This window comes from Procambarus clarkii, chromosome 63 (assembly GCF_040958095.1).
Source record: "Procambarus clarkii isolate CNS0578487 chromosome 63, FALCON_Pclarkii_2.0, whole genome shotgun sequence".
NCBI lineage: Eukaryota > Metazoa > Arthropoda > Malacostraca > Decapoda > Cambaridae > Procambarus > Procambarus clarkii.
Window position 1 is genome coordinate 7,008,856 of NC_091212.1, and position 15,260 is coordinate 7,024,115.

At 46.0% G+C, this 15,260-nt stretch overlaps 4 non-coding genes across 4 annotated transcripts; 2 read left to right on the plus strand and 2 right to left on the minus strand.

Annotated features, from left to right (window-relative positions):
• Positions 1–596: 596 nt before the first annotated feature.
• Positions 597–668, minus strand: TRNAC-GCA (transfer RNA cysteine (anticodon GCA)). Its single transcript has one exon. It is a non-coding gene; the product is annotated as a tRNA-Cys (tRNA).
• A 4,447-nt stretch (positions 669–5,115) lies between these two features.
• On the plus strand, positions 5,116–5,187 carry TRNAC-GCA (transfer RNA cysteine (anticodon GCA)). The gene has a single exon. It is a non-coding gene; the product is annotated as a tRNA-Cys (tRNA).
• A 1,364-nt stretch (positions 5,188–6,551) lies between these two features.
• TRNAC-GCA (transfer RNA cysteine (anticodon GCA)) lies at positions 6,552–6,623 on the plus strand. Its single transcript has one exon. It is a non-coding gene; the product is annotated as a tRNA-Cys (tRNA).
• Positions 6,624–10,964: 4,341 nt separating this feature from the next.
• Positions 10,965–11,037, minus strand: TRNAF-GAA (transfer RNA phenylalanine (anticodon GAA)). The gene has a single exon. It is a non-coding gene; the product is annotated as a tRNA-Phe (tRNA).
• Between the last annotated feature and the right edge of the window lie 4,223 nt (positions 11,038–15,260).

The window sequence follows — 15,260 nt, forward strand, 5'->3', positions numbered from 1 at the left end:
CGGTCCGTCCTGGACCATTCTCAAGTCGATTCAATTTCTAGTGTGTGGTCTGGTCAACATATATATATATATATATATATCAGAGGAATTCGAAGAAGTGTTTGACTTGCAACAATGATCGAACCCGTCTGTGACATTCATCAATGTTTCCCATTGTTGTGTTTTTCAAGAGATCCATAACCTTTAAGCACCTTTTTGCATTATTATTTTTGTATCAACCCATGTATATCTTGTAACCATCAAATGCATAATAAAGCACAAAAAATAAAAAAGGAAGGGGGTGGTAGGAGAAAAGCACACAGAAACTGTATTGGAGGGGATCTAAACATTCCCTCTAATGCGTTATGCGTGGTTTCCTCCGAGGGTATGGGTCCCCCTTCTTCCAGCTAGAGGTGGTACTCCCTTCCATATATATATATATAATATATATATATATATTCCCATTGAATTTAGTTTGGTCATGGTGTAAATTTATGAACATAGAATACTCGCTGGTTGGTCAGTACACTATTGTGTTGGCCTTAATGATACTCCATAGGCCGATACGTCTTCCAACACCAAACCAAACTAAAGGGAAATATTTAAAATTATTAGTTAGGGGGCGCCCGGGATTGAACCAGGGACCTCTCGATCTGCAGTCGAATGCTCTACCACTGAGCTACACCCCCTCGTGGGTACGTGTGTTACACAGATGTATCACAGTGTTACGTCAGCGTTGGTGGCTGGTGGTGGTGTAGGCGGCTCGTCGGGCGGGCTCCGGGTGGGACCCCGCCAGGTGTGAGGGGACTGTCAGTGGACAAGTTGACGCTACGGCCGCCTCCACCTGGTTTGTACTCACCTATTTGTGCTTGCGGGGGTTGAGCTCTGGCTCTTTGGTCCCGCCTCTCAACCGTCAATCAACAGGTGTACAGATTCCTGAGCCTACTGGGCTCTATCATATCTACACTTGAAACTGTGTATGGGGTCAGCCTCCACCACATCACTTCCTAATGCATTCCATTTGTTAACTACTCTGACACTGAAAATATTCTTTCTAACGTCTCTGTGGCTTATTTGGGTACTAGGTTTCCACCTGTGTTCCCTTGTTCGTGTTCCACCCGTGCTGAAGAGTGTGCCTTTGTCCACCCTGTCAATTCCCCTGAGAATTTTGTAGGTGGTTATCATGTCTCCCCTTACTCTTCTGTTTTCCAGGGATGTGAGGTTCAGCTCCTTCAGCCTTTCCTCGTAGCTCATGCCTCTCAGTTCCGGGACAAGTCTGGCGGCATACCGCTGAATCTTCTCTAACTTTGGCTTGTGTTTAACTAGGTATGGACTCCAGGCTGGAGCTGCATACTCCAGGATTGGTCTGACATAAGTGGTATACAGGGTCCTGAACGATTCCTTACACAAGTTTCTAAACGCAGTTCTTATGTTAGACAACCTAGCATATGCCGCTGATGATATCCTTTTGATGAGGGCCTCTGGGGACAGGTTCGGTATGATATCAATCCCCAGATCTTTCTCTCTATTTGACTCTTGCAGCGTTTCACCTCCCAGATGGTACCTTGTGTTTATCCTTCTGCTCCCTTCGCCTAATTTCATTACTTTACACTTTCCTGAGTTGAACTTTAGTAGCCATTTTCTAGACCATTCCTACAGTTTGTCCAGGTCATCCTGTAGTCTCTGTCTATCTTCATCTGTCTTGATTCTTCTGATAATTTTTGCATCATCAGCAAGCATTGAGAGGAATGAGTTTATACTCTCTGGAAGATCGTTTATATATATTAGAAACAGTCCAAGTACAGAGCCCTGTGGGACTTCGCTGGCGACATCTCGCCACTCTGATGTCTCCCCCCTCACCGTTACTCGCTGTTTCCTGTTGCTTAGATACTCCCTTTTCCACTGGAGCACCTTACCTTTTACTCCTGCCTGTTGCTCCAATTTTTGTAACAGCCTTTTATGGGGTACTGTGTCAAAGGCTTTCTGGCAGTCCAGGAAAATGCAGTCTGCCCACCCTTCTCTTTGTTGCCTAAAAAATTTGGGTTGCTTGGTCATAGAATTCTATTAAACCTGTGAGGCACGATTTACCATCTCTGAACCCATGTTGGTGGTGCGTTACAAAGTTATTTCCCTCCAGATGCTCTACGAGCCTTTTCCTCACGATCTTCTCCATCACCTTGCATGGTATACAAGTTGGGGAAACTGGCCTGTAGTTCAGTGCCTCTTGCCTGTCACCCTTCTTGTATATTGGGACTACGTTAGCTGTCTTCCAACTTTCCAGTAGGTCTCCTGTTTCCAGTGGCCTGTTATACACCATAGAGAGTGGCACACTTAGTGTCTCTGCACCTTCTTTTAGTGTCCATGGTGAGATTCTGTCAGGCCCAACAGCCTTTGTCACATTCAGCTCCAACAGTTTCCGTTTGACCTCATCACTGGTGAGGTCCAATTCCTCCAAGGTTGCTTGGTTTGCCTCATTTAGTGCAGGGGCTTCTCCTTGTTCTTCTGTGACGACCTCCTGGAATCTCCTGTTGAGCTCTAAAATTTGTGTTGAAGCTTCTGTGGTTGCCGCTGACTCCCTCTCTCCCTCCCTGGCTGACTCCCTCTCTCCCTCCCTGGCTGACTCCCTCTCTCCCTCCCTGGCTGACTCCCTCTCTCCCTCCCTGGCTGACTCCCTCTCTCCCTCCCTGGCTGACTCCCTCCCTCCCTCCCTCCCTCCCGGTAGCCTCCCAACATCTGCTCATTATTTTCCTACTCGGACGCGTAAACCGACCCGTCCTGCTAAAAGAACGTCGTATTTTGACGTATACTCTCACTATGGCCAAATCGTCGTACTAGAAAATGGAAGCGGCTCGCGAAATTGACATACTGCCCCGTTTTCTGTTTTGGGTCCTCTGGTAGGTTAGGATAAGGCCACTTTAGTACGACAGTTTGTTAACGTTGGGGAACCTTAGGAGGACGGGCTGTAAAAGTGTGACTGTGATACAGTCTCCGTGGTGTAGTGGTAAGACACTCGCCTGGCGTTCCGCGAGCGCTATGTCATGGGTTCGTATCCTGGCCGGGGAGGATTTACTGGGCGCAATTCCTTAACTGTAGCCTCTGTTTAACGCAACAGTAAAATGTGTACTTGGATGAAAAAACGATTCTTCGCGGCAGGGGATCGTATTCCAGGGACCATAGGATTAAGGACTTGCCCGAAACGCTACGCGTACTAGTGGCTGTACAAGAATGTAACAACTCTTGTATATATCTCAAAAAAAAAAAAAAAAAAAAAAAAAAAAAAAAAAAAAAGCTTCGCCAATGTCATCGCTTCTTCTTAAACAATAATATTTATAAGATAGGTAATTTAATGGTAATTTAAAGGTAACTTAATTCAATGATAATATAAAGTATTTGTTTTGTATATAAAGTCATTAATTACGCACAACGTAGCCTAATGTTACGAAAATAACAAAAGTATAACATTTTGTATTTTACATTGCGCAAGAGTTGTATGACGTCACCCGTATTTAATTATGACGTCAGTATGTTTTTTGGACGCTTCTAGCCTAAACGGTATTCAGGATGATTTTGAATCTATATAACAGAGAGTGTTTCTTCGAGATTGGGAATCATCCTCTCCAAATTTTGCAGGATGATTTGTGATTGTATTCGAAGTGTCATAGGGAGGGTGTGGTCGACCCTCCCATATAAGAAGGTCGAAGGGTGTGGTCGGCCCATCTTTAAGAAGGATCGGCTACTATTCCGACATTCCAGAGACTCTTATAAAGTACGAAATGTGGGTTAGATTATTCATAGTTTTAAAATGGAATTTAAGGATGTTATATTGACTCAATGCTGATTCTTGGTTATCTTTTTGCCCTCTGAGGGAAGAGAATTGGGAAGAGAGTACGAAGGTGGAGAGAGAGAGAGAGAGAATAGGGGGGAGTTACGAAAGGGCGGAGAGAATTGGAAGAAGAGGGACAGAGGGAACATTAGGGAGGGAGAGGGACAGAGGGAACAGAAGGGAGAAAAAGGGCTACCCGGGCACCGCCGGGTAGCCCGATCAACTTATAATAATCCAGAATTTAGCAGACAAAATTTAGAAAGCCATTTTAATTTCAACAAACATGTATAAGCCTTGAACAAAATTTCAGTTAAGCATTGTTTTCAATTCATAATATTACTGGATAAGGTAATACAACCTTAATTCCAGACTTCATAGAAATCGCCAGGGAAGGGGGGGGGGTGAGATTAACATGGCAATATTTATAAGTGTGGCACTGAGGCTAACCTCGAGTGTCTTATGACATGCCCAAACCTCCCATGATTCATCTCTGAAAGTTGGTTGTGGCTACCCCTAAGCGTCTGACCCCCAGCCTCGTGCAAACTCAGACGAACATTCTATTTTATAGATAAATATAGATTATATAATTACATATTAGGAGACACCATAATCTTTTCAGTCATTAAGACTAAAATATGATCAATACATCAATATGATTTGTTATTGATGTTGACAGCTGTGAGTAATTTACGGTGCACCCTCATACTTGTGGGCATTGGCTGCTCAATACACTAGCCGCTCTATATAATAATTTCTATATAATTTATATATAAACCTTGAATAAAGTTCTTAGTCCGGCCCAGCATGGAAGGGAGCCGGGGTGTCCCAGGGAGTGGGTAGCAGGAGGTGGGGGAGTGAGGGTCAGATGTGGAGGAGGGGGGTGAGGGAAGAAAGTCAGGCAAGGAGGGTATTAGGAAGAGAGTGAGTCGCCATACCAACCACAGAAGTCTCAACACAAACCACATGGAGGCGGCAGCCAGCTTAGCTTACCTGCCAACACCCACACATGGTGTCAGCAAGGCGGACAGCCCGCCTGCTTTCATACCTCTCACTGTATTTCCCACTTCTATACTTCCCTTCACCTATGCCTCTCCTTCCTCTTTACTTCCCCCCACCCCCCCAAAAAATGGAGGCAGCCGTAGTGGACAAGGACTACGGCCGCCTAATAAAGAGAGAAATTAAATTGGCCGCCTCCCCCCACGCCTGGCGGGGTCCCACCCGGAGCCCGCCCGACGGGCCGCGTACACCACCACCACCAGCCACAAACGTTGACGTAACACTGTGATACATCTGTGTAACACATGTTCCCGTGAGGGGGTGTAGCTCAGTGGTAGAGCATTCGACTGCAGATCGAGAGGTCCCTGGTTCAATCCCGGGCGCCCCCTACCTTACAATTTTAAATATTTCCCTTTGGTTTGGTTTGGTGTTGGAAGCCTCCACCTCTTGGATTGTCGGAAAGCCTTTGACACAGTACCGCATAAGAGGCTGGTACATAAGCTGGAGAGACAGGCAGGTGTAGCTGGTAAGGTGCTCCGGTGGATAAGGGAGTACCTAAGCAATAGGAAGCAGAAAGTTACGGTGAGGGGTGAGACCTCCGATTGGCGTGAAGTCACCAGTGGAGTCCCACAGGGCTCTGTATTCGGTCCTATCTTGTTTCTGATATATGTAAATGATCTCCCGGAGGGTATAGATTCATTTCTCTCAATGTTTGCTGACTGCCAAAATTATGAGAAGGATTAAGACAGGACGACTGCTTGAGGCTTCAAGAAGACCTAGACAAGCTGAAGGAATAGTCGAACAAATGGGTGTTAGAGTTTAACCCAAGCAAATGTAATGTAATGAAGATAGGTGTAGGGAGCAGGAGGCCAGATACAAGGTATCATCTGGGAGATGAAATTCTTCAAGAGTCAGAGAAAGAAAAAGACTTGGGGGTTGATATCACGCCAGACCTGTCTCCTGCAGCACATATCAAGAGGATAACATCAGCGGCATATGCCAGGCTGGCCAACATAAGAACGCATTCAGAAACTTGTGTAAGGAATCATTCAGAACTTTGTATACCACATATGTCAGACCAATCCTGGAGTATGCAGCCCCAGCATGGAGTCCATATCTAGTCAAGGATAAGACTAAACTGGAAAAGGTTCAGAGGTGTGTCACCAAAGTAGTACCCGAGCTGAGAGGTATGAGCTACGAGGAGAAACTACGGGAATTAAACCTCACTTCGCTGGAAGACAGAAGAGTTAGGGGGGACATGATCACCACATTCAAGATTCTCAAGGGAATTGATAGGGTAGATAAAGACAGGCTATTTAACACAAGTGGTACACGCACTAGGGGAAACAGGTGGAAACTGAGTGCCCAAATGAGCCACAGAGGTATTAGAAAGAACTTTTTTAGTGTCAGAGTGGTTGACAAATGGAATACATTAGGCAGTGATGTGGTGGAGGCTGACTCCATACACAGTTTCAAGTGTAGATATGATAGAGCCCAATAGGCTCAGGAACCTGTACACCTGTTGATTGACGGTTGAAAGGCGGGACCAAAGAGCCAGAGCTCAACCCCGCAAGCACAAATAGGTGAGTAGAAACCAGGTGGAGGCGGCCGTAGCGTCAACTTGTCCACTGACAGTTCCCTCACACCTGGCGGGGTCCCACCCGGAGCCCGCCCCACGAGCCGCCTACACCACCACCAGCCACCAACGCTGACGTAACACTGTGATACATCTGTGTAACACACGTACCCATGAGGGGGTGTAGCTCAGTGGTAGAGCATTCGACTGCAGATCGAGAGGTCCCTGGTTCAATCCCGGGCGCCCCCTAACTAATAATTTTAAATATTTCCTTTTAGTTTGGTTTGGTGTTGGAAGACGTATCGGCCTATGGAGTATCATTAAGGCCAACACAATAGTGTACTGACCAACCAGCGAGTATTCTATGTTCATAAATTTAAACCATGATTAAGCTCAGTTTAAATTAACAGAAACGGGATACACCTCTTGGTTATATATTAACTAATTCGTTTTGTCGGGGACAGGAAGCCTGTGTATATTTATACTTCAGGCTTGTATAGATGCTCACCTGTGTGTAGGTGCTCACCTGTGTGTAGGTGCTCACCTGTGTGTAGTCGTCTTCAGACAGGTGCTCACCCGTCTAGACTCACATCGTCACCAGTCTCGTCACAACCCGTCCTCCTAACACAGCGTCGCCTTTTTAACGTACACTCTACGTAAGGCCCAAAAACTGTCCTTCCAGAGTATGTTTGGAAGCGCCTCGCGAAAGTGACCTACTGTCCCGTTTTCTGTTTTGGGTCCTCTGGTAGGTTAGGTTAAGGGCCACTTTAGTACGACAGTCTTGTGACGTTAGGAAACCTTACGAGGACGGGGCTGAGCCGCTACCATATTCTAAGACGATAATTTTTTGGGTCTTAGAGTATACCGGCTTAGGGAGCCGGTCGGCCGAGCGGACAGCACACTGGACTTGTGATCCTGTGGTCCTGGGTTCGATCCCAGGCGCCGGCGAGAAACAATGGGCAGAGTTTCTTTCACCCTATGCTCCTGTTACCTAGCAGTAAAATAGGTACCTGGGTGTTAGTCAGCTGTCACGGGCTGCTTCCTGGGGGTGGAGGCCTGGTCGAGGACCGGGCCGCGGGGACACTAAAGCCCCGAAATCATCTCAAGATAACCTCAAGATACGTCAAAATGCGACGGTGTATTATGGTGACGGGTTGTACCAGAACAGGTACAGTACCAAGGGGCACAAGTACAAGTAACAATTTACAGAATTGCTTACACGGCAACATGTGTAAAAATGCGAACAAGCCTGAATGGTCCCTAGGCATATATGCAACTGAAAACTCACACCCCACAAGTGACTCGAACCCATACTGCCAGGAGCACTCTGCAACTGGTGCACAAGACCCCTTAACCACTCGACCATCACGACACATGTGTAACAATGAATACAGTTTATTGAGAGGTTTACTTACTAATATACCCGTACTCTCAAGTAATGACATCACATTTTTCCCTAATGCCAACCACTACCTTACCGTGTGTCCACCTTGTGTAGCTTCCGGGGATCAATGGCCCCGCGACCCTGTTTTCGACCAGGCCTCCCGGTTGGTCGTCTGGTCAACCAGGTTGTTGGACGCGGCTGCTCGCAGCCTGACGTATGAGTCACAGCCTGGTTGATCAGATATCCTTTGGAGGTGTTTGTCAAGTTCTCTCTTGAACACTGTGAGGGGTCAGCCAGTTATGTACCTTATGTGTAGTGGAAGCGTGTTGAACAATCTCGGGCCTCTGATGTTGATAGTTCTCTCTTGAACACTGTGAGGGGTCGGCCAGTTATGTACCTTATGTGTAGTGGAAGCGTGTTGAACAATCTCGGGCCTCTGATGTTGATAGTTCTCTCTCAGAGTACCTGTTGCACCTCTGCTCTTCAACGGGGGTATTCTGCACATCCTGCCATGCCTTCTGGTCTCATGTGAGGTAATTTCCGTGTTCAGATTTGGGACCAGCCCCTCTTAATATCTTCCACGTGTAGATTATCGCGTATCACTCTCGCCTGCGTTCAAGAGAATACAGATTTTGAACCTTTAATCGGTCCCAATAATTAACACTGACGTCCTAAAAATCACAACGGCTTGCATAATTGACGCGGCGTCCGTTTTCTATTGGTGGGTCCTTGATCACGTTTGGTTGGTATACTTTTTTTTATTTTACTTATTTGTTATTTATTTTTTTATTTTACTTATATATTTTTATTTTATTTTATTTACTTATTTGGTATACGTCACCAGTATAGTGACGTGCAGGATGTGCAGAATACCCCCGTTGAAGAGTAGAGGTGCAACAGGTACTCTGAGAGAGAACTCTGTCAACATCAGAGGCCCGAGACTGTTCAACACGCTTCCACTACACATAAGGGACATAACTGGCCGACCCCTCACAGTGTTCAAGAGAGAACTATCAACATCACAGGCCCGAGACTGTTCAACACGCTTCCACTACACATAAGGGACATAACTGGCCGACCCCTCACAGTGTTCAAGAGAGAACTATCAACATCACAGGCCCGAGACTGTTCAACACGCTTCCACTACACATAAGGGACATAACTGGCCGACCCCTCACAGTGTTCAAGAGAGAACTATCAACATCACAGGCCCGAGACTGTTCAACACGCTTCCACTACACATAAGGGACATAACTGGCCGACCCCTCACAGTGTTCAAGAGAGAACTATCAACATCAGAGGCCCGAGACTGTTCAACACGCTTCCACTACACATAAGGGACATAACTGGCTGACCCCTCACAGTGTTCAAGAGAGAACTATCAACATCAGAGGCCTGAGACTGTTCAACACGCTTCCACTACACATAAGGGGCATAACTGGCCGACCCCTCACAGTGTTCAAGAGAGAACTATCAACATCAGAGGCCTGAGACTGTTCAACACGCTTCCACTACACATAAGGGGCATAACTGGCCGACCCCTCACAGTGTTCAAGAGAGAACTATCAACATCAGAGGCCTGAGACTGTTCAACACGCTTCCACTACACATAAGGGGCATAACTGGCCGACCCCTCACAGTGTTCAAGAGAGAACTATCAACATCAGAGGCCTGAGACTGTTCAACACGCTTCCACTACACATAAGGGGCATAACTGGCCGACCCCTCACAGTGTTCAAGAGAGAACTATCAACATCAGAGGCCTGAGACTGTTCAACACGCTTCCACTACACATAAGGGGCATAACTGGCCGACCCCTCACAGTGTTCAAGAGAGAACTATCAACATCAGAGGCCTGAGACTGTTCAACACGCTTCCACTACACATAAGGGGCATAACTGGCCGACCCCTCACAGTGTTCAAGAGAGAACTATCAACATCAGAGGCCTGAGACTGTTCAACACGCTTCCACTACACATAAGGGGCATAACTGGCCGACCCCTCACAGTGTTCAAGAGAGAACTATCAACATCACAGGCCCGAGACTGTTCAACACGCTTCCACTACACATAAGGGACATAACTGGCCGACCCCTCACAGTGTTCAAGAGAGAACTATCAACATCAGAGGCCCGAGACTGTTCAACACGCTTCCACTACACATAAGGGACATAACTGGCCGACCCCTCACAGTGTTCAAGAGAGAACTATCAACATCAGAGGCCCGAGACTGTTCAACACACTTCCACTACACATAAGGGACATAACTGGCTGACCCCTCACAGTGTTCAAGAGAGAACTATCAACATCAGAGGCCCGAGACTGTTCAACACGCTTCCACTACACATAAGGGACATAACTGGCCGACCCCTCACAGTGTTCAAGAGAGAACTATCAACATCAGAGGCCCGAGACTGTTCAACACGCTTCCACCACACATAAGGGACATAACTGGCCGACCCCTCACAGTGTTCAAGAGAGAACTATCAACATCAGAGGCCCGAGACTGTTGAACACGCTTCAACTACACATAAGGGGCATAACTGGCCGACCCCTCACAGTGTTCAAGAGAGAACTATCAACATCAGAGGCCCGAGACTGTTCAACACGCTTCCACCACACATAAGGGACATAACTGGCCGACCCCTCACAGTGTTCAAGAGAGAACTATCAACATCAGAGGCCCGAGACTGTTCAACACGCTTCAACTACACATAAGGGGCATAACTGGCCGACCCCTCACAGTGTTCAAGAGAGAACTATCAACATCAGAGGCCTGAGACTGTTCAACACGCTTCCACCACACATAAGGGGCATAACTGGCCGACCCCTCACAGTGTTCAAGAGAGAACTATCAACATCAGAGGCCTGAGACTGTTCAACACGCTTCCACCACACATAAGGGGCATAACTGGCCGACCCCTCACAGTGTTCAAGAGAGAACTATCAACATCAGAGGCCCGAGACTGTTCAACACGCTTCCACCACACATAAGGGGCATAACTGGCCGACCCCTCACAGTGTTCAAGAGAGAACTATCAACATCAGAGGCCTGAGACTGTTCAACACGCAACCAGGAGGCCTGGGCGAGGACCGGACTGCGGAGTAGATAAGCCCCGAAATCATCTTAAGGTAACCTGAAGGTAACGTTGTTACCTCAAGGTAACGATGTCTATGATTACTGGCTTCGAGGTGGAAGAAAACCATTGCCCAGACCCGGGATCGAACCGGGGACCTTTAGATCTTCAGTCTAACGCTCTCCCAACTGAGCTATCTAGGCTTCGTATACTAACTTTATGAAATATTTTATTAAGTTTTTCTTGTTTTGTATCTATATATACGCGGGTTCTAAATGGGATACGAGAGATATATACACAGAAGTGTATATTAACCCATTCCTCAGTGAATATACACTGAAAGGAAGGAGATTATCAAGAGAAGTACTGAGCCAGTGTTGACCAGACCACACACTAGAAGGTGAAGGGACGACGACGTTTCGGTCCGTCCTGGACCATTCTCAAGGCGATTGTACTGACCTAATTGTGCTTGCGGGGGTTGAGCTTTAGCTCTTTGGTCCAGGGATGTGATGAGGGAACTGAGCCAGTGTGACTATGTAGCACATAGAAGGGATATGAGGACAGGACACCATATAAGAAGAAGGAAAGAACTGTGCCCAATCACTTGTTGGACCATCGGGAATCGAACGCCGACCCTGCAAAAAGCAAGGGGTCGGATTACGTTCAGGACTATATTATACTTTCTCGTTGGTTAGCAAGTAATTGTGGTGACCTTAATAACCTTACATGAGGTTAATTGACCCTAATTAACCCCAACACCAATTCCTGTAGCACAGACGACCTCGTCCTCGACTCACAATGGGGGATCCCGGGTTCGACCCCAGGCGGGACAGGTATGATGGCACGTTTCCTTTCACCTGATGCGCTGTTTACCTAACAGTAAATAGGTACCCAGGAGCTAGACAGCGATTGTGGGTTGTTTCCTGAGAGAGGTAGGGGGAGGGGGGTCTAGACCCCCGGGGGGGGGGAGTCCCTCACTCACCCATCACCTGAGGATACACAACATTTTCAGTAAATCAGTTAATACAAACAGCAATTTATTCGAACAAATCCACAAGGGCCGTGACGAGGATTCGAACCTACGTCCGCGAGGATCCCAGACGCTGCCGTAATCGACTGAGCTACGACATGGTATAAGAATTACTACCGAATTTCTCGTCCTACTGAAGCTTCGTCACGGCCCTTGTGGATTTGTTCATTTGATACATCACGCTATTGTGATTTCTGTGTGTAGCAATTTATAGCGGGGTTCAGTCCCTGAGCCCATTATGTGCCTCTGTAACCCTTTCCACTACCGCCCACAAGATGGGTATGGGGTGCATAATAAATGAACTAAACTAAAAAAAAACTAAAGCAATTTATACCTAACTTTTGAAGTGGTTGTTCATTGCACTCTATACTTTCAACAGTTTCGTAATGCAACTATGAACAGTTTAACGCAACTTTTTTAAACGTAATGCAATACAGTTATTTAGACAAATGTTATGCAGTTTAGATGTATCTTTTGTGTGTTATTAACACATTTTCGATCAAGAGTAAAATGTCGCATTTAACTTTGTGTAAATATGACTTAATTGGTGTTTTTACTGAGTGATCTTGCGACCAAATATTTTATGAGTGTTAGCTAAGCGTGTTAGTAGCTTTGTGTGAGTGGAAAAATACCAATCTTATGTCGTCTCACCAATACTTTGTACCTTATTGTGAATAAATTATTATTATTATTTATTGGGTGGCTGTGAGTAGAGAAGTAGAGTTTTACACTATATTATCGTATCCCGGGCCAGCCATCCTCGCTATGGTAGAGTGGGTACCTCCTCACCACTATGGTAGAGTGGGTACCATCCTCACCACTATGGTAGAGTGGGTACCATCCTCACTATGGTAGAGTGGGTACCTCCTCACCACTATGGTAGAGTGGGTACCTCCTCACCACTATGGTAGAGTGGGTACCATCCTCACTATGGTAGAGTGGGTACCTCCTCACCACTATGGTAGAGTGGGTACCTCCTCACCACTATGGTAGAGTGGGTACCATCCTCACCACTATGGTAGAGTGGGTACCTCCTCACCACTATGGTAGAGTGGGTACCATCCTCACCACTATGGTAGAGTGGGTACCATCCTCACTATGGTAGAGTGGGTACCTCCTCACCACTATGGTAGAGTGGGTACCTCCTCACCACTATGGTAGAGTGGGTACCATCCTCACCACTATGGTAGAGTGGGTACCATCCTCACCACTATGGTAGAGTGGGTACCATCCTCACTATGGTAGAGTGGGTACCTCCTCACCACTATGGTAGAGTGGGTACCTCCTCACCTGGAAGTACATGCACTCCCTGAGCTCGAGTGCATGACTGCAAGTCTTCACTCCACCACCTGGACGGGTGTGGAGTGCATGCCATGCAAATAAAAAAAACAAAATGTAACTAGTTCCACGCCAGAGTCAATTGTTCGGTTAAAACACGTCTGAACCCGTTATTTGACTGTAATTGCCTATTTCGCCATCGTCCTTAGAGCAAGAACCACGATAAAGACAGAACTGAGACATAACCTGTATTTATTATTATTATTTTATTAACTGTGCAGTATAATCTGCAATATATATTATTATTGGAATTATTTCTAATACAGTTTAAGACACAGTTTCAGACATAATTTCGCTAGTTTTCCTACATATCTTAAAATAGTTCAAAGTTACACAGTGAACATATTGAGCAGAGAACAGAATGGGGAGAACACGAGAACAAACAGAATTGAGAACACGTGACCACTAAGCCGAAGGCTGACAAAATTACAAATTTGTTTTGGGATGAAGGCCTATAAAGCCTGGGAAAATATTAGGCTACCGCAGTAGGCTACTGACCAGCCAGCAAGTATTCTTCAGCCCTGAACATCGTTTAGCGGTTACCTTGACGTAATTCCGAGGGTCGTCGTCCCCGCGGCCCGGTCTCTGACCAGATTGACCGTTAGACGAGGCTGCTCACGTATGAATCACAGCCTAGTTGATCAGGTATCTTTAAAGTAAATTCAGAATGTGCATACACCGAGAACCTGGGTATATATATATACACTTCTCGGTGTATGTGTATTTGTTGATGTGGCGTAAATTGTTGTACAGATATGTCTTATAAAGATACTTACTGTGTCGCAGTAATTGTTGTTCAGGCACATTGTAACAATGCTGTCATTGTCGTGATTGTAATTATTATTTTTACGACACTACTTATTTTCCGGAACGTTAATATAATTAAGCCGTTAATTTCAGGCAACGTACAATAGTTTAAATGATAATACTGATATAATTATACGAGAAGTGACGAATGAGACCTCAAACCCGTCAGATCAAACTGTGCTCGTCCAAGTTGTGGCCGAGGTCAGGCTGTGCTCGTCCAAGTTGTGGCCGAGGTCAGGCTGTGCTCGTCCAAGTTGTGGCCGAGGTCAGGCTGTGCTCGTCCAAGTTGTGGCCGAGGTCAGGTTGTGCTCGTCCAAGTTGTGGCTGAGGTCAGGTTGTGCTCGTCCAAGTTGTGGCTGAGGTCAGGTTGTGCTCGTCCAAGTTGTGGCTGAGGTCAGACTGTGCTCGTCCAAGTTGTGGCTGAGGTCAGGTTGTGCTCGTCCAAGTTGTGGCCGAGGTCAGGGTGTGCTCGTCCAAGTTGTGGCCGAGGTCAGGCTGTGCTCGTCCAAGTTGTGGCTGAGGTCAGACTGTGCTCGTCCAAGTTGTGGCTGAGGTCAGGCTGTGCTCGTCCAAGTTGTGGCCGAGGTCAGGTTGTGCTCGTCCAAGTTGTGGCCAAAATCAAGTGTTTAACTTAAGTTATATTGGCAAGTATTTGTATGTGTAGTATAAATTAGTTATAGTTGCGATTCGAACATAAGAAGAGCACGAATAATTCTAGACAAGTTTTCAATCGTTATTATTAGTTGTTAATCACGTGTAAACCCGTTTTTCTTTCATAAACTGGTTTATTGGTGCTTGAATTAACAAGCACTTACCTATAACAAGCATTTAAACGATTTGGCGGGTCGTATTCCAGGGGAAAATTGGGATTAAGGACCGGCCCGAAACGCTATACATGCTAGTGGCTTTACAAGAGTCTAAGAACTCTTGCTTATATATATAATAAAAAATTAATATTGTTGAAAAGGCCGGACTGGAGAACCAAAAAACATTTGAGTGTGTCCTGTAAAAGAAATCAGGTTAAACCGTTTTCTTTGAGAGGAGGATTTGTTTTGATCACAGTCTGCCTTCGTTTTGTTGTTGTTGTTGTTGCTGTATAATCCATACCCCCTCTCCTTTGTTGGATATATTATAAATATATTGATATCATAGACGATATTGTTTTTATAACGTTAAATACTATAGAGGTAAGCTGATCTCCAGCACTTATTACAGTGTGATAGTTGTTATGGTGCACAGAGTCGTCTGGAA